We start from the raw sequence: 20126 nt of genomic DNA, 5'->3' as shown, positions 1-20126 counted from the left end.
GTCAGTGCTTCTCAGCACTTTATCCCACCCCACACACCACAACTCAAAGTTGTTTTAAGATATAGTCTGGACACACTTAGGCCTGTGTGTTTCTGCACCAGGAATGTGTCTGCATGTCTTTCTGCCATGTAAGTGTGTGTGAGTGTGTGTTTATGTGTCAACAGCCGCAGCATTGTGCTCCTAAATTAGTCTGTGGTTTGTCTGCGCTCAGGAAAATAGCTTCCTTAAGCGGTTGAAAGAACAGTGTGTGTGTGTTTGTGTGTCTGTGCATGTGTGTGCGCATGCCTACTAGCATTCAGTGTTAACCTGGTCTTGAATTTGTGTAAAACTGTGAATGCTGAGAAATCAGGCAAGCAATGAGGTCATAGTGTGCTGTGGGCCAAATTGTCCTATCAATTACACACACACACACACACACACACACACACACACACACACACACACACGTGCACATTCTCTGTCTTTCTCCCTCTTCCCCCACTTTCTTTTTCGCTTGGTTCCTGCTGTTTGTTTCATTTGCATCCAGTAAGATTTTTATGTCCTTCTGAGAATGTGTGTGGCATTTATTAACAAGAGCCTGACTATCTGCATCTGTCCACACCAGCAACTGTGTTTGCTCACTCAAAAAGTGGAAAATACTGTGTGTGTGTGTGTGTGTGTGTGTGTGTGTGTGTGTGTGTGTGTGAGAGAGAGAGAGAGTGTGTGAGTGTGTGTGGAGCAATTGAGGGAGGACACCTGAGTTGCATGAAACACAAAAACTAATACTTATTGAATAGCTGATAGTCTGCAGAATGCCTGTGGACACACACACACACACACACACACACTGATACAAGGGAAGGGATGGGATTCATTTTATAAACAGTAATTAATTGATTATTAATTTCTTCTTACATGATTTGGCAGTGTTTTTGTTTGTTTGTTTGTTTGTTTGTTTGTTTTTAACTGTAGCCTGTCATTGCCAATAACACTGAATTGAACTGAACTGAAATGAATTGAGAGTGTAAGAGAGAGAGAGAGAAAGTGGAGGACAGAAAAATAGCTGCGGTACATGAAGCATGATAATGGACATTAAGATTGTTTGTGTGTGTGTGTGTGTGTGTGTGTGTGTGTGTGTGTGTGTGTGTGTGTGTGTGTGTGTCTGTGTGTGAGAACATGTGTTTCAGCAGTGTCTCATGGCTGCTTCATCTGTTCTTCATTTGGCTACAAATGTTTGGCTGCTTCTGTATCTTACTGTTTACTTGTGTGTATGTGTGCATGTGTGTATGTGTGTTTGTGTGTATGCCATCATATAAAGGTGCACATAACTGAGAACCAGTGGGAGAATATGTCACTCTGATGAATAGGAGGTACTCATATGTGTGAATACCATTGGGGTGAGTGTGTGTGTGTGTGTGCGTGTGTATCCACCATAGAATGAATATTTTATGGGGTGTTTTGGCAGGTTGAGCAGGTATAGGAATGGGGAGCTAATTTCTACTCCACCTATACACATACAAACACACACGCACACGCACACGCACAGTAACACTCCCTCTCTCTCTCACACACACACACACAGAGAGAGAGAGAGAGAGAGAGAGAGAGAGAGAGCCCAGCTCTGGTTCTCAGGCTCTGCAGTAATTTGGGGTCAGAGTTTGGGCCCCTCGTCAATCAGCAGGTCATTAGAGTTCTTTAATGACGTCTCAACCCCCCCTTCTTCATTTTCTCCTCTCCTTACCCTAACCTCCCAGAAAAATACACACACTGTATTGTCCTCCTCCCCCCTCTCTAGTTAAAGAGTTAAAAGAGTTAAAACCCACTTCTCCTCTCATATCTTCACACCTAACCTCTCCCTGCTCCTCTTTAACTCCAGTCCACTCCTATTATCCTCCTTTTCCTCCCAATGCCTTTGGCTCTCGTCTCTTTGCTTGTCCTTCTTCGCTCCTCCTCCTGCTCCTCTCTCTCTCCCTCTCTCTCTCTCTCTCTCTCTCCCTCTCTCTCTCTCTCTGTCTCTCTCTCTTTCCTGCAGGGGGGAAGTGAGCTGGCCTGGGGTGAGCTCTGCACTGTTTCACTTGTCCCTCACTTTGAGTCTCTACATTCCCTCAGAGGAAAAAAAAATGAAGCCCTGTGCCCTTCCATCCCTCCCAGGTCCCCCCCCCCCCCATTTTCTCTCCTTCTTCCCTTCAATCTGTCCTCTAGCTTTCTTCTCCTCTCCCCTTCTCATCCCTTCCACTCTTCCTCCCTTTTCTCTCCCTCGCTTTCCTCTCTGACAGTGGATGATTTGTCAGTCAAGCAGAGCCATCCATTATGTCAGACTGAGGGCTCTTTATCAGCAGTCAAATGACTTCACACACAAACCCTCCTGACCTCCCTAAACTCTCCTCCATCGACCAAATCAAGAATTTAGCACCATTTTGGCATGTTGCGTCCACTGGAGACCCTATAGTGCTTATACTTATGATGTGATTCACATGCATTTTCACTTTTTGATCCATTCTGTTATTTATTGATTTGATTTAGAATACTGGTCTTTCTTGATCGTGAAGTGAGTGCTTTTCCATCATGTGTTTTTTTTTTTTTTTTTTTTTTTTTGCAGGGAACCATTTTTTCCCTTAGGAGTTGTAGGAAATGTTTTTGAAACAATTTGTTTTCATGTAGCTACTTGATTTCATGCATGGTTTTTCATAAGGCCCTTCACAGAACCAGGACAGTCCGGTTTTGAAACGCTATCAAATGTTCCTGGACAGATTATTTTCAACATAAACACCACATCAAAAGTCCTCTCAAGTGTGGCAACATTTTTCAGAGGCATTTTTGATCAAGCCCCCTTTCAGTCCAGTCCTAATTTGCTTTCAGGGATTCCTGTATTATGTATTTTGTTTGCGTGAATTCTCATGGGTTTTGAAACTGCTACTGTTGAAAATGAAAACTGATAAGAGAAACTTTGTGATTGTGCTCCTTGAAGAAAGGTATTATTAGCCTATTCAGTACTTAGGAAAAACACACGTCACTCCAGGCACTGACAACGTAGGGTGAGACACAGCTAATGGTGAGACTCGTTCAACTCGGAGAACTGAAAATGGACTGCATCCAAAACACAAGGTGCAATGTTTGGCCTGCTGTGACCAAACCAGTGAGAACATCTGAAAAAAGGTGCTGCCGTATTCAAAAGCCCCTCCTGTGGAATAACTACTTTCACCCGTTGGATGTTTCAAAACAGCCTCACAAATTCAATAATGTGTTAAAATAAGTAATATCTTGGTCATATGTAGCAGTATTATGTCACCAATTTGAAGAACATTACAATTGGTAAACAAGACTTGGCAAACTCCCTTCATTTTCAGCATAGAAAAATGAATCTAGATGGAATCCAAAAACAAAGACTCTGATGACCAAAAATTACGTTATGCTTACATTATGGAGTCCACAGACTAACTTGCTCCATGGATTACACAGTGTTCAGCGTAGATTAACATCACAGTTCACCAATCTCTCCACCCTCCATTTTTCATCTATTAAGTCTCATTTCCAACAGTTGTAAAGATCGTTTAAAAAAAGTGGCAAAAGAATAGTGCATGTGTGTGCTGTATAAGCCCTATTGTAAGAACACACACACACACACACATACATACACACACATCATGGCATGTGGCAGTAATATCAGTCTAAATGTGTTCCTCGTTAAAGCAACGGCAGCAGCGCCATATGAACATGGTCAGGATACACAGACAAATTAGCCCATTTCCCCGACATGCACACACACACACACACACACGCACACACACACACACACACACACACACACACTCAAGTGACTGCCTGTATGCATGCGCACCCAAACCCACACATGTACACACATGCATACACAGATGCACATGTGCACACTTTAACACACACACACACACACTTATAATCACATGTCTGCAGAATAAACGCTGTCTATGAAAGCAAAATAATCACCACGTTAGCGGTGTGTTACTTAGTGTTCTGCTTTTCCTCGCAGAAGACAAATTAATGAAGCTAAGCTGTAGCAATGTGTGGCTGAATGTGTAAGAATGTGCTGCGTACGTTGTTTTGCGTGTGTGCGTGTGTGTGTGTGTGTGTGTGTGTGTGTGTGTGTGTGTGTGTGTGTGTGTGTGTGTGTGTGCGCACGCGTACATGTGCATGTTTGGGGTCATGCACAACCAGATGCAGAAGACACTGCTTATTTCCCCATGTGTGTACAGGCGTGCATGTGCATGTGTATGTTTGTGTGTATGTGTGTGTGTATGTGTATGAAAGGAAGGGTTTGGCTTCCTGCCTCCTGATTGGACAAAGTGCCTGGAAACCCCCCCCTTCTCAGTCATATTCAGGGTTGTTACACTTGTCCTTCATATAGCAAGCCAGCTCATAAACATCACATGATTTGTATGTTTTACGTACACCAAGGAAGGCTTGTGTATTTGTGTGTGTGCATGCGGCGTGTTTGTGTCTGACATTGTCTACATGACAAGATTTATAACCTCCACCATGTAGAAAAGCTGTAGCCTGAGTGACATTTGTTAAACATTGCAGGGGTGGTGGAGTCCTGAGGTTTTCTCATGAAATATAGATGTTTTGGCATATTTGTCATGCTGGCCAAACACATACCGTGCCATGTATGTGCCTCCATTACATTAAATTTGGCGCCAGCTCAAAAAAACACACACACACTCTCTCACCGTTGGTCCTGTCACATTCAGTGTTGATTCTGTTACTGACCTGCACAGTAAGAGGAATGTTTGTTTAGACATTGTGTGAATAGCAGTGATAGACGTAAGCTTGGCTCAGTTGTGTGTGCGTATGTGTGTGTGTGTGTTTCTCTGTATGGACGTTTGCGATCAGTGTAAGACTTAAATTGGCTGGAGCTGCCAAAACAGAAGGGAAAAAAAGGGAGAAATGACTGACTAAATGTCCATTTAAGGCCTTGTGTAAGCATTCCCACTTTACAGGAAGACAAACAGCTCGAGTTGTGAAAGTGAAGGGTAATTAGAGTTTTAGGTTTCTGAGGAGGAGGTGTCGGGCTGAGGAGAGGAGGACAGGAGAGGACAACTTGGACGCAGGCCCGAGACATGACACAGCAAAACAAATGGTGGAAAGCTAGAAATGTCAAAGAGAGACAGAGAGTTTAAAAAGTCCTGTTCCCACAAATGGCAATATAAAACTATGGACTTGAAGTTTGAGAACTCAATATAAAAATGCAAACACATGGAAACGTATCGTTTTTCCACTACAAGGGCTTACTGTGCAGTGCCATGAAATTCACGGTTCCACATCAATGTGATGTGGAACCAAACACCACCTGTTTGGTTTCAGGTCCAAATCGTGAAATACTTGGGCCTGGTTTGATATCTGGTGCTGGCCCAGTTAGGACGTGGGTTGTGTGGGCAGACCGCTGTGCTCACAAGAGTGACATCATCAATATTTAACAGTGAATCAGAGATGGACCAGCCTTACTTTATTGTTCAAACAAGCACTGGCTCATTAACACCATAGCAACAAGCAGAGCCTTGGTGGTTCCATGTACAGCCTTTGAACCAAACTGGGTTTTACTGGGCTCAGCTGGCACTGCCCCTCACCTCCAAAGTCTGACAGTGGAGGCGAGATAACAGAGAACAGACCCAAGCAAAGCGAGAGGAAATTAATGCAAGATAAAGGTCTGATATTTAATCTGACTGAACAAGCAGTACTGATTATGATGTTACTCTTGTTACTCAGTGAAGCTTACAGTGCAAACAGATTGGACTACACTCAGCTGAAACAGCCCTGTGTTCCCTCACTCTAATGTTTCATCAACATTAAAAACGAATAATGTCCATAGCTGTTACACTGACAAAAAATATAATCATGTACAGTACATAATAGTACGTTGAATAATACCTAAAATGTTTTGTTTGTTTGTTTGTTTGTTTGTTTTATCATTAAGCTATTTCCAAAGGTACTCTCTTATTCAAACACACTTTTTATTAACATTGCACAACTAAGACAAAGTCGGCATTAGAGTTGCCGTATACAACATCAGCCACATACAGAGCGTTAAACGTCAGCAACACTCGCAATCCTGTATTTCCTTCAACATAAAAAGAATAATGTGATAATGTTGAAAATAGTATATGAAAAAAATTACAATAAGGGAACATAAGGCTCTTTATAGACATACTCTCTTTTTGAATTTACACCACGCCATCTTCCACGCAGTTACCACTTTTTATGCTCCTTGTTATCGTATAGCAGCAACCACAGGCCCCCTCCGCTTCATCCATCTTTCATTTTGCATCACCGTGGTGTGTAGAGTTTCACAGGCTCCTACTTTGGTCCCCAAAGTTGACACTGACAATGGCTCCCAAACTCTCAATGACATCAGTGAAGTGCTTTTTTAAAGGTGATAGCAAAAACATATGTGACTATTGATCTTGGGTGGATTTAGTTTTAACAATGGGACCGATAGGGCAGATCAAGGGGCAGGGGGGAAGTAAGAGTGCTATATCACTCCTTTGAGGGTTCTCTGCCCTGTGCAGAAAAATCAAAGTGCATGCACACACACACACTCATACACACACACACACATCAAGACAAAGAGTGAGCAGGGGGTTAATGGTGAGAGCAGGGGCTCTGGGGTCTACATGCAGTCTGCCTGGTTTCCTATAGTTAATCACTGTTGGGAAACAAGCCCACAACCCTCTTTCCTTCCTCTCTCTCACTCTCTTTTTCTTACTGGCTTGCTCATTTCTTTCTCTGCATCTTTCCCTGTGTTGCCTCCCTCCCTTCACTCTGTTTCCCTCAGGCTTTATCTCTACACAAGCTGGTTAATCGTCCTTTATCACCTATCTGCTTCACTTCCTCCTTTTTTTGCTCCTTTCTCCTTTTTCTCCTCCCAAGTCCCTCTCTTTGCCACTTATTACTCTTGTGCACCCATTTCCGGTCCTTTTCCTTCCGTTTTTTTCTCTGTACATTTCATCTATCTTTTTTTATTTTGTTCTTTATTCTATGTATAGGTTTTCACTGAAGGAGCTGCTCTTAATCTCATTGTGTATAGTGACAATAAATGCATTCTATTCTTTTCTATTCTATTCTATCCTATCCTATCCTATTCTATTCTATTCTATTCTATTCTATTCTATTCTATTCTATTTACACTAGGACTGGCCTCTCGTATGGTCCACCTCTATGTCTTTCCTTACTCTTGCCACCCAGCTATATCACATTTCTAGATTATGTTGTTTTACGTTAGATTATGTTGTTTCATATCTTACTTTCTTTCTTTCTTTCTTTCTTTCTTTCTTTCTTTCTGTCTTTCTGTATTTTTTTCTTTCTGTAGTCATTTATCTATTTGTTTTAGTATTTTTCCCACCTTACATTCTGTATAATTGAGTTGAGTATATTTGAGTTTCTTTGAAGTCCCTCAATTTTCAGCCTAATATGCCTTATCCCTTTTCCCCATTTTTCCAACAGCTTTTCTGTGTTTCTGTTATTCTTCCCTCCAAATCCTAAACCTCTCTCTCACACACATACATACACACACAAACACACACACACACACACATACACACACACACTCTCTCTCTCTCTCCCTCCCTCTCTCTCTCTCTCTCTCTATCCTGTCTGGTTTGTGTCATTGGGATTCCTCTGGTGAGGATGTTGAATAACGGCTTTCCGGAATGCGCATGCATGCATGTGTGTGTGTGTGTGTGTGTGTGTGTGTGTGTGTGTGTGTGTGTGTGTGTGTGTGTGTGTGTGTGTGTGTGTGTGTGTGTGTGTGTGTGTGTGTGTGTGTGCGCGCGCGCACGCGCGCGTGTTTCTGTCAGTGTGTGATTCAGTGTGTGATATGCATCCATGTAAAAAGCACAGGTCTCCTCCCCTCTGGGCCAACTGTACAATAATTCAGCGCAGTCTGTTGTCTTATATACAGTTAGAGTCCTGCTGGAGATAACCTCAGCCTCACCCTGCCTCCTATAGCCTCAGAGGATCTTTGTGCCTCTGTAGGAGACCGAGGAGGGTGGAGGAGGGTGTGTTTGTGTGTGGTTATGAGTATGCGTGTGTGGAGGGACATATAGACTCCTAAAAACTAGAAAATGACTGTGAGTATCACAGGCATATGCACAGCTGAAGCAAAGAAACAAGATGCAAGCACAGATCGAGATGAATTAGATCTGTGACTGATTATAGCTGTTGTCTGGCTAAACTGAGTCAATGAACAAACAGATGTTAGATCTTCTCTCTCTGTTCCTCCTTGTCTGTGTAGTGAGTCAGGGGCGCCTGAACTAGCACTATAGCCATGCTGTGCCGGATAAAGTTCATTTTTGGTGTTCCATCCACACCGTACCACTCTAGTGTTTCCAGATATTTTTTTTTTCCAGAGGCCATTCACACTGAAATGTCCCAAAGTCCCCTATCGTGCAAGCGCAGGCCTGCATGCATACTCAGTACTAGACTACAACCCAGATCACTTGACAATTCCCTCTCTGCACTACACCGCCAGATCAGTGTTTTCAGATTTACATCACTTGGAGGGCGCTTTTGGAAAACCCAATTTTTGATGGGGGGAAAACACTGCTTTATTGTGGATTGCAGGCCAAAATGGAGAATAAAAGCTCACCTGGCTCAGTTTGCAGATGGCTTTTAGAATAATGGTGCCTCTCTCATTCCTCTTGGGTCTTTCTCTCGTCTTCTTCTGGGCCTGACCTGGTCGATCAGCGATTACAGAGAGAAATAAAGAGACAAAGCACTGATCACTTAGCAGGATTACTTTTTCATCCTTCCCCACATAACCCTCCTAAATTTCTCAGTAACTTTGTCCGCTCCTTGGCTTTTCATCCTCGGCTTTTCCCAGTGACTTTGCAAGAATGGGTTTGTTAAAATATACAGAGATTTAGATAGGACAGTAAAACATTAATGTGATGTCACTGAGGCAAATTTCAGCAGCAGATATCTCGTTCTTACAAGCCTATGAATATTCTCTCCAACCAATACATAATTGAAATACCAGTTTGGGTAGTTTTCATTTGGAATTTGGAGGAACTGATTCATCTTTTCACTGTATCTGGAAAAATGTCTCGTATAACCCCATGGCACACCAATCAGACATTCTCCAAACATTATGCAGACAAAAGGAAAGAAATACCGGGTATTCACAGTTGTCAGATAGTGAACTCCAAGTGAGTGCAAGGAGCTCTTGAAGTCAAACAGATGATCATTTAGGAGCCCCGTGGGCTCGCTTCAGGCACACTCGCATCGAGCCTGGTGGCTGGAAAGAGGAGTTTTGACTCCACTTTCAGATACAGATACAACAATTTTTTGTACCTTGTGACACAAACCTGCTTAATTTAAACAGCTGATGATTTTGCTGATTCTGTTTGCACAAATTGGTAATTGCACGAATTTGCAACAGCTGCTTTGATTGTGTCCTACCTCTTGATCTTTGGCTTTGGCTACCTCTTTATCCTTTTCTTTTGATTTTATTCTATTTGTATCTCATAATTTATTGTGTGCTCTTGTACTCTAAGTTTTATGTATTTTACAAGTTGCTGCACAACAAGTCACGAGTGAAGTGATTTGTCTAGCTATCTAGATGTCTACTAAGGCATCACAAATAATGGCAGTATTTGAATATATTAAGATTGACTTAATTCTTTTAGATAGATGGGATGGTTTTTAAAAGTACAGCTGGTGGGTCCACACATTTTAATGAGTCTCAGTCTCAGAGTGACACAACATGTTTGTCATTTGGGTCCGTTGAAGGAACAGTGATGTACACAAGCTCACAGATGGAAGTGATCTTAGTGTAAATTATTTAGAGAAACTGGCTTTTCTTGTCCTCTCCTCCTCATCATCAAATCCACTCTATTCACTCTTTCTTTCCTCCATCCTTCATCCTCCCATCTCTTTCTGTCACTACTTTTCCGCTCTGCAGGATACCAATTGGCCAGACCACCTGTTGCTGTTGGCGACGGGGCCCTGACAGGAGAATGTGATTGGACGGCAAGGTCGTTAACCTCTGCACACAGAAAGCGGTGAGCCTGGCAGGGGTGGAGGGGTCTCGGAGACGGGGGATGACGAGGACACACACTGTCTTAATGAACAACACACATGCACACATATACACCCCCCGCTGACATTCACAAAAAACAAAATTATTCACTCCTTTTACGCACACACACACACACACACACACACTCCTCCTCCCCCTCCCTCTAACCTCCTTGTCTAAAAGACCGTTTAGTAAAACAGCGATCAGCTCTATTGAGGACCAGTCTCTTTTCTCCTCTTCTCTTTGTCCACGGCTGATTGGCAATTTGTCTGCAGATGAATTAGCTAGCTGGTTTCACAGGAGAGGCTGAATGGAATAAAGGCATAAAAGCCAAAGAATGAGCGAGCTAGTTAAGAGTGCAAAGGGGGAAGGACAGAGAGGAGAGTGAGAGAATGGGAGAGGGACACAGAGTGAGAGAGAGGAAGAGAGAGAGAGGGAGAGGAAGAGAGTAAAAGGCTCGGTATTGGAGTGAAAAGAGTGAATGAGAGAGCTGATTAAAATGGTGGATATGGCAGTGTAAAGGGTTAGAGGATATACGGAGTACTTCAGGCAATTAAAACGGCTCCGCGCTCCTCTGGTGCCATTGTCATGGAAGGAGGGACTTTGCATACCGCACAGCACTAAAGAGCGTTTTCTATGGCTCTATAGGGCTCACTTTCACTGTTGCCGAAAACAGACATTTTAAAAGTTGTGCAACAAACTATCTCTCTATCTGCTTTTATTGCAGTCTATTGATCCATTCTGCTGCAACAGCTGTGACGTATAATTCATATCATGTAACCAGTCCCAACAGTGCAATGGCAGAACAACTGGCCAGCCAGACCAGAGCCCAGAACAGGGAAACTTTTGGACACAACTTCAGTAAGAAAGACTTTCCAGATATCAGTCCTAAAATCAGTAGGATTGAGACTGAGCTAAAATAATATTATGGGTTTAACAGCTGCTGGGCTTTAGATTAAGAGTCTCGAATAGGGCCATAGCAGTGATTTTGCATGTTTATAGTGTAATATCCACAAAATGTCTACACTTCACGTTTGTGCTAATTTTTTTTTTTTTTTTTTTTACAAAGTAACCAGTCATATTGTAGAGTGCTGATATCATTTTTCCCACCTTTGATCCAGCCATCGCTTTCCATTCATTCTACTACAATATGAATATGAATTTTCTCTTTACAGCAGTATTGCAGCACCGCATTAAAGTCGTCCACATTAGCTTCCCTAGAAATAATGTAATTTCTTCTCAAAATGTAAGTCAGTGTTGCATTGTTAATGAATTGATAAAAAACTGTACTAATATCTTCATACTGAATTTTCGGTAATGAATAAATGATCTGTTGTACACTAGCACATTGACAATCATCACTACATCATAAGGCTGTAAATTTAGCTATGAGTGAATGAATGAATCAGCAAGCACAATACAGAACAATATTACGGCCAGTCTGGAGACTTTATCACATTATCCAAAAAGTTTTATTATATCTCCAGCCGATTCAGAGGGACATTTTATTATATTTTGACCTCTTTTAATTATCAGCTGGTTGGCATCAGCATTGTCAGCTGTTAGAAGTTAGCACAGCTTGTTTACAGCAGCCGTACTCATGAACATATTCACTTTCTGCAGGGTTGAATCAAGTGTCATAAGAGCTCTTGTGTTGTTGTGTAAGTGTGTGTGCATGCGTGTGTGTTTATTGTTTTGGTAAAATACACACACACACACACACAAAGGATGTATATTTGATGTTTTGTATTCTTTTGTTGTTTTTTGTATAACACGGTAATATAACCTGATCACTAATCTGATCTCACTTGCTTCCTGTTTGGGTGGGAAACACACAAATACACACACGCACACACGCACGCACACACACACACACACACACACACACACACACACACACACACACACACACACACACACACACATTCATGAATATTGACCTAAACTCCTGAGCTGCACCAGGAACAATAGATGTAAAAGGAGGCTGTTTGTGTCTGCTTCAGGTACACACACACACACACACACACACACACACACACACACACACACACACACACACACTCTTCCGCTGGGATGGCCTGTATTCTGTTATTTTGTCATGGCTGACACCACAAACCTTCCTGAGAGACAATGGATCTTCCTAAAAGGCTAGATATTACATCCTTTCTCTCTCATGCACACACACACACACACACACACACACACAGACACATGCACGCCCTATACCTCAGTGACCCGTTTTACTGTAGAAAACACATGATGCATTTGGTAAAAGCAGTTTTCAGGCATCTTTGTGGCATGCCGCCAGTCACATGCATTTTATAATGTAATGTGTTAAATGACAACAAGAAGTGAGAATGCACATACAGCCTCCACAGCGATATGTAACCTCTGTGTTTTCTGTATGTTGTATTTTCATAGCAACACACACTAAACATCATTCATCATCTCTGCCATAACTATGTGTGCGAGTGCATTTGTAGGTGTTAAAGCAAGTGTGTGTATTGTTTAGATAAGTTCAGGTGTATGACTTTCTTTTCCCTGACAGCTTATGGTTTCACACTCACAGGTAATCATCCATTTCTCTCTGACAGCACACAGCACACACACACACACACACACACACACACACACACACACACACACACACACGCCGTCTCCGGTCTGTCAGACTCTCCCGCCTCTGAGTGTCAAGTGTTGAAACACTAAACACATGTTGCTCCTTTGTGGAATCTGAATTATTTTATCCCACTTTATGTGTGTGAGTAGTTGTGTGTGTGTGTGTGTGTGTGTCTGTATGTGTGGGTGGGAGTGGCTGTAATTGCACAGGTACATTTTTCAGATGGAACACGGCCAGTAGAATACCTCATTGGGCCTGTCAACGTGCATGAGAGCAAAAAAACATACAGGAAGAGGGACGGAGTGAGAGTAGAGCTAGAAGGAGAGATCATGGATCGAAAGAGTGAGCAGAAGAAGAAATGGACAGATAGAGGTAGAGAAAAAGAGAATAGAGAATAAGTGAGATATAGTAGAAAAAGATGGAGGGAGGAGAGTGGAGAGACAGAGAAGAGAGGGAGAGAGAGAGAGCCACAGAGAGGGCGGGTGGTTTAGTGGAAAAGCGCTTCTGTCATCAAGGCTAAAGCCCAAGAAATATCATACACATCCCTCATTATCTATGGATTAACCATACACACACTACACACTTCCAGACTGGCATGTACACACACACACACACACACACACACACACACACACTCGCACACATATAGCCCACACACATGCACCAATGCACACCCACATTCACATACAAACAAATGCACACAGGAACACCCGTGCACGTGAGCACATGCAGGGAAAGTTCTCACGGTCAGATTCAGATGGTATGTGCCTATTTTAGCCAACCTCTGCCCCCTGTTCCTCTGAGGCAAGTTTCCCAAAAACTCTGCTCCCTGGTTGTTTCAGCCTATAGAATGTCAGTGAAACAGGGGGGGGAAAAAATCATAATTCACATTATTAATGTCTAAAACCATTAAGTGAACAAGACCAAGACCCTCCTGTTCAGAGGTCTTCCCCCAAAGGTCCAAATCCAGTTAAACTAATTTAATTAAATCTCCAATCAAAACAGTTTTCGGAGAATTTGATCTTGTTAGATGCCTTGGGATAGGTTTTAACTTCAACACACAGCTGGATTTAGGAATCCTATCCCGGTCTAGCTGAATGGAGCGGAGTTTGTGGAGAGATGCACATGCATTTCAGTTCCACCTTCTGAACAATAGTCCTGGGTATTTATCAGCTTTACCTCCAATCAGTAGAAGTGCACATGGATCACCTGATAATTTGTGATCCATACAGGTATGATGATACAGGGCATGCTCTACATTTTAGGTATAGGCAGTCCTAACCTCAGTGTAACTTTAACCCATGTAATATGATAGATAAACCAATAAATCACCACCTTCTGGATTGGACTCTGACTTCTATTCATTGTGCAGCTGTAATGAAAGACCACCAGGTCAAAACGTCAATGTAAACAATGCGTTTCTTTCGGGTTGTAAGATTATGACGCAAGTTAACCAGAAGGCGAAATTTGCAAACAGGGGTTCTGCTAATGTAAAACACACACAAATACATACACACACACATAAACACATGGATTTCCGCTGAGATGGCCCCTGTTCTGTTATTTTGTCACGGATGACACGACAATCCTTCCCGAAAGACAATGGAGCTTCCTAAAATTATATTTCCTGCCTCTGACTCTCTTTCTCTCTCTCTCTCTCTTTCACTCTTTACAAATAAAGAAATACATAAATAAAGAAATACATAAATAACTGTAAAACTTGCTTGCTTGGTGTAAAAATGCTATCACTCAGGGAGACAGGCAGCTGGACAAGCAGCCACCCACCCACCCACACCACACAGCCAGACAGAGCAACAGGCACACCACACACACACACACACACACACACACACACACATACAGGCAGGCAGCCACACAGTCAGGCAGAGAAGGAGATAATTGTGCTGATGGGAGCCTGGGTGTGACACAATAATATGACACTTAAGCCAGAGAGCTGATTGCATGACAGTGTGACATTTTTTGAAAGAAAGAAAATATCTTGAATTTTCTGTAACTCCGTAACATAGTTTCGAAAGCTACTGTATCCCTCTTGGCCTATGAAGAGCTGTTAGCCAACGTCTGAAGGCCCATGACACAATCAGAGCCTTAATCTACAGTGGTGAAAGTTAGCTACTTGAAATACTTCCACTTCCAAATATGTCCATGTGGTACTGATTTGTACTTGAGTAACTTTGTGTCTGGGCGTTTTTACTTTTACAAAAAATAAACGATTTGAGTGTTTCTTCCACCACTGGAAAGAAAACCACTGCAAGTCAAGTTGTTTTCAGCACTAATGATGAAACACACTTGCGAACACCTTTTGCCAACTCACTGTGTGTAGTGTATTTACATATAATCCACTACTCAGCACCTTTATTTATTATCCATTACTCAGCACCTTAACTATTTATTTATTATCCATTATCCAGCACTTTAACTGTTTATTTATTATCTATTTATTACATACTAGGTTAATATACATTCATACTGCTTTTCATGCTGACTGGAGGGGAAGTGGTGATTCCATAAGGGGCCAAATCAAGTCTGACAGTTCCTGAATCCCAGTACCGGGCGTCGGGTTTTGCCACTTTGGTTTCATGGTTTCATGCTAACACTGTTCCATACCATCTGTAGATTTCATATTTATTTATTACCATCTGTATATTTCACATCGCATATCTTATATTCTTAGGTTAGTCCTTGTTGTATATATGTAGTCTTTATTGTATATAATTCTGCTTGATTTTATTTTATTTTTATGTTTCTATTGATGCTGCTGTAGCATAAGAATTTCCCAGACTGGCATCAATAAAGTAAATCTATCTATCTATCTATCTATCTATCTATATGGAAATTGATTATCTTACCAAAATGCTCACTAAAGACCCAGTTGTTTTTTACTGCATTAATTTCCCACTGACCATTGCAGGAAACTTTGTTGTAATAAATGTCATTCGGGTGTTGATATATGCAGGCGCTTCCTTCCACTGTGAGTTACCAGCCTTCCCCTTTTTTATGCAGGATTCAACAAAATGTAGACAGAGTGGGTGTCCCAGCCAATAGGTCACGGGCTTTAACACATGTCCAGCCTCCGTCCCAAATTTGAGAAATACAGTCTCATGCCCTCAATTTGAGGTTAGTACATACATACTGGTGTTCTTGGCAGTGTGCTGACAAGACATAGACTCGTCACGTACTTTAGGTCCTGACCTATTGTTTAACAGCATGGAGAGCGTGGCCAAGTGTTAGAGAGCAAAGGGAAAGGAAATGTCAGACGGAGGAAAAAAAATCCCTCTTTTTACTTGAGCCTTGTCGAGCCTCTCTAACTCTCTCATTCCTGCTGTGTTTGTCTTGCTCTCTCTTCTCCTGTTTGGCCTGTGTGTGTGTGTCTGAGTGTGTGTGATGTGTCTCCTCACTGTGTCTTCGCCGTATGGGGTGCAGTCAGATCAGATAATCTCTTTCACTGGCTCCTCTCCTGTTTCTCACATTATCATCCATTATCCCTCCATCTCTCCTCTCCTCCTTTCAGCTCCTTTGTCATCTTTGCCTGCTTCACTCCCTCTGTCTGCCTGTCTGTCTGACTCTCTCTCTCTCTTTTTAGTTTTTACAATATCTCTCTCTCTCATTTCTGCCTTACAACAGTGTCCCCCATGTGCTCACCCTTCTCCTTTATACACACACCTATTCACCAGCTTGCTCTGTTTCTCTCTCTCTCTCTCTCTCTCTCTCTCTCTCTCTCACACACACACACACACACACACACACACACACATCACCTCCTTTCTCCCTCTTGCTCCTCTTTAGGAAACAATGCACAGGAATGGGTGTGTGTGGCGTAGAGGGGGGCAAAGTTCCTTTTCAGAGATGTCAGGGACATCCTGTTACAAACACACACACACACACACACACATACACGCACACACATTCACATACACACACACACACACACACACACACACAAAGAGGATGTTGGCTGGACAATGGATAGGTCTCTTGAGTGTTAGCAGGGAAAGGGGCCCTTCCTTACCTTGCCTTCCACTCCCTACACAGTATTCCCTTTCCAGCATTTAAAAGTTCTCATCCCAGAGAGCCATATATCTCGTTTTATAACATGTTCCATATTTTGAATTATATTTGGCCCACGAGACAATGGGTTTGAATGATTGTAGCATTCATAAGGTTGGACTAACCTCTGTTAAATGTACAGGGAGTCAGACGTCTAGTGTATGCTACTATATGTGTGTGTTAGTGTTTGTGTGTGTGTGTGTGTGTCTGTGTGAATATAGGGCAGGTGAGTGAGTGTGTGAATGTGTCTTTGTGTGCTCATTGTGGGGAAACCAAGCAGAGACGGAGTCAGAAGTGCAACTATGGGGTGAAGAGTTCAGAGAGAGAGAGAGAGAGAGAAAGGAGGAGAAAAATGCAAAGAGGGAGAGAAAAAGTGAAATTGGGAGAAATAGACAGCAGGGGAGAGAAGGAGAACAGAGAGATGCAGATGGAGATGCAGAAAGAGACGAGGGAAGAGGGAAGTAGAGCAGGAATGAGAAAGATAAATATAGAGGGGAAATGGAGGGAAAAAGTGACCAGCAGGTGTCTGAGGATATTTATGTAAAGTGGGAAAGACAGAAGGAATGAAAGAGCAGGTGATGGGTTTACAGCTGTTTGCCTTGGAAAATGTACACACACCTACACACACACACACACACACACACACACACACACACACACACTCACAGAGAGAGAGAGAGACTGTCTCACTGTCTGGTAATGTAGAGCTAGTGTCTCATAAAGTTGAAGTACTGAATTTCTTTATTTCCAAATGTCGTTTTTCACCCTGCAGTTTCATTGCTCATCACAGTGTGTGCCATTTCTTTTCATGCTTTGTTTGCTTCATTTATGTCTCTAATCACAAGTCAAGTTTAAAATCCCCCCATCCCCCCCACCCGCAGGTGACAAGACATAAATCAAATTACCCAAACACAGAATGACCAAAAAACACACAGCTTTTAGGCCAAATGTGGTTTTGGAGGTTTTCCTGGCTTCACGTCTAGGAGGCTGAGACATGGAGATGAATGGAGACGGAGAGCAAAGGAAGAGGAGAATGCAGAGAAAGAGAGGTGGGAGGAGCGATAGAGAGAGAAGGAGGGGTGCCCAGTGCTATTGTCCCGTCTGTCAGTCACTGGAGGGGAGGAACAAAGAAAACTAGTGGGCTGTGGCGTATCACATGTCTGTCTCGCTCTCTCTATTCACTCACTCGTTCACTCACGCTCTCTCTCTCTCTCTCACACACACACACACACAGTCCCTCATTCTGTTATTCACCTTCTGTGGGATGTGTGACTCTCTTGCATTTGTCCTATCTCTCTCCCCTTTTATTATCCCCCAACTCCCCCCTCTATTTTCCTCATTCTCCATCCCCTGCTCCAGTCACCGCTTATCGCCACCCCAATTAACCCCCTCCTCTCCCTCTGGTCCAAGCTCGCTCTTGGGGCTTACCTGAGGGGCAGGTGGTGCTCGAGCATGTGGAAGGTAAAGGTCAGAGGGAGGTAGGAGGAATGGGAAACTGGCTAAAACCTGGAACACCCTCCCCCTCCCAAACTAAGGAGGTCGCAGCAAGGCCAGTCCACCCCACACCTGTCCCCTTGGCGCCAGAGAAGGATGGGAGAAAAAAAAAAAAAGAAAAGGTGGGGAGGAGGGGTGACACACCTGTCCCCTGGGGAACCTGCCATTGGAGGAATGAGGGAACAGACGGTAAACACAAGGGAGAGGAGGAGTGAGAAAGAAGGGAAAACAACACACCTGTCCCTTGGATCATTGGCAAGATGGAAGGGGAGGTGGTGATGCAGGGCAGGTGGACAACAAGGCTATTTCACAATGTATTATGAGAAATGTTTGGGCCTGCTGTATGACTATCAAAGCATTTTACTGTGGAATAGATTACACCTTGGCTGCATGAGGTGGAAAAATGCCTTTGGCTTTGAAGGCAACACTGAACAGTGCAGACAAAGACAAACCTTGGGATCTCCACTGCAATTTAAAATTAGGTTCTGTGGGTTTGAACAAAGCAGTGTATATTTGTAATGACAAACCTAGTGATGGGACAGGCAGGGTTGAAGATTTTAAAACACATACCAAACAAAAAGAATATAGATAAGCATCGGAAGACACCATAAACATTCAGTGTCACCATCTCCAGCTGAGGAGGCTACTAGTATTTAGGTCTCCCAGTTGGCTTTAGGGTTCCCGTTTTCTGATGGGCTTCACCACTTTGGCCAGCTGACTTCTGGACCGTTAAGCTTCCTGCGCTATGCTTTTACCTGTCTTTAATGCAGCTTAGGTGGATGCACATGTTCGTTTTCATCAATACTCGTCTTTGCACTCGCACAGATTCTCCCATGCAAGAGTACAGCATCTTAACAGAAGACTCTCCATCAAGGTCTTCTAAGCCAATATTAAAATCTAATGGCCCAGCCTGATACTATTTAGTCCTCTGAGTAGGTACAGGCGTTAGATAGATAGATAGATAGATAGATAGGTAGGTATACTTTATTGATCCCAACCAGGGAAATTCTGGTGTTCCAGCAGCAACAGTAGAAACAGTTACATATACTTCAGTCTGTAATCAGTGTTTTCAGGTCCAAAAAAGTACCAAGTTATTTAAAACTACCCACAGTCTCCACTGTCTGGTCATTGATTAGTATAGCTGTGTGATAAAATCTTGTTTGGTAAGTGGCATACATTAACATGGACACACATTAATGCGATATACATTTAATGGGCACTGTGTTTATCCCTGAGGATAAAATAGCTGTCTTGCCCGCTGCGTTCCACAGCGAGGTCACAGCTGGTGGGGTGTCAGAGTCTTGCCCAACTTCTGCCATGCAAACACTTGGGGTGGTGGTGGTGGTTTGGGGAAGGAGGGGTGGTGGGGGGCTGGATCTGAAATGTTTAGCCAAATGAATCTTTTGTTATGGTAACAAATCAGCGTTCTGAAGGAAGTCATGCACTGGACTAATGCAAATTTCCATGACAAAACATTGAAATATTTTCTGACAGCCATCAGATGTGTACCAGACAAATGGCCTATGGACCAGGATCCATTCCCGTTCTGTTGTGTTTAGCTCTGCAAACTCAAACAAATCCAGCGCTTATACTGAGTCAGCACTAAGATGTCAGAGCAAGATCTAGCCTAAAAATAATCACTCCACTTGCATGTTCATCTCGATTTTTCTTTCTTTCTGTCTGTCATGTCCTTCTTGTTTAATTTGGAAGCCGTGTTGTTACAATTGCATGAAATCATCTCCTCTCCTTCCCTTTCCTCTCCTCTCCTGTCAGATACTCTGTAAAAGTCTTTGTGGGAGGATTTTCCCCTGTAAAGCTGAGGGAACATTTGTTGCTTCCAGAAATGGTCCAATAAAAGCAGACCTCCGCCTGTCTTTCTGTCATCTCCCTGTCTTTCTCTCTCCCACTCACTTTCCCTCT

The 20126-nt window shown here is 42.8% G+C and overlaps 1 long non-coding RNA gene across 1 annotated transcript in view; it reads left to right on the top strand.

The window, feature by feature from the left end:
- LOC115370640 (uncharacterized) overlaps positions 1 to 20126 on the top strand; it is a 111013-nt gene that overhangs the window by 65721 nt on the left and 25166 nt on the right. Inside the window, exon 2 of the long non-coding RNA XR_003929265.1 lies at positions 9911 to 10010. This is a non-coding gene — a long non-coding RNA (uncharacterized LOC115370640). The remainder of the gene's footprint in view (positions 1 to 9910; positions 10011 to 20126) is intronic.

The sequence above is a fragment of the Myripristis murdjan genome, chromosome 13, assembly GCF_902150065.1.
Source record: "Myripristis murdjan chromosome 13, fMyrMur1.1, whole genome shotgun sequence".
NCBI classification, from domain to species: domain Eukaryota; kingdom Metazoa; phylum Chordata; class Actinopteri; order Holocentriformes; family Holocentridae; genus Myripristis; species Myripristis murdjan.
The sequence above is the reverse complement of the archived record's forward strand: the minus strand, read 5'-3'. Positions and strand labels throughout refer to the sequence as shown.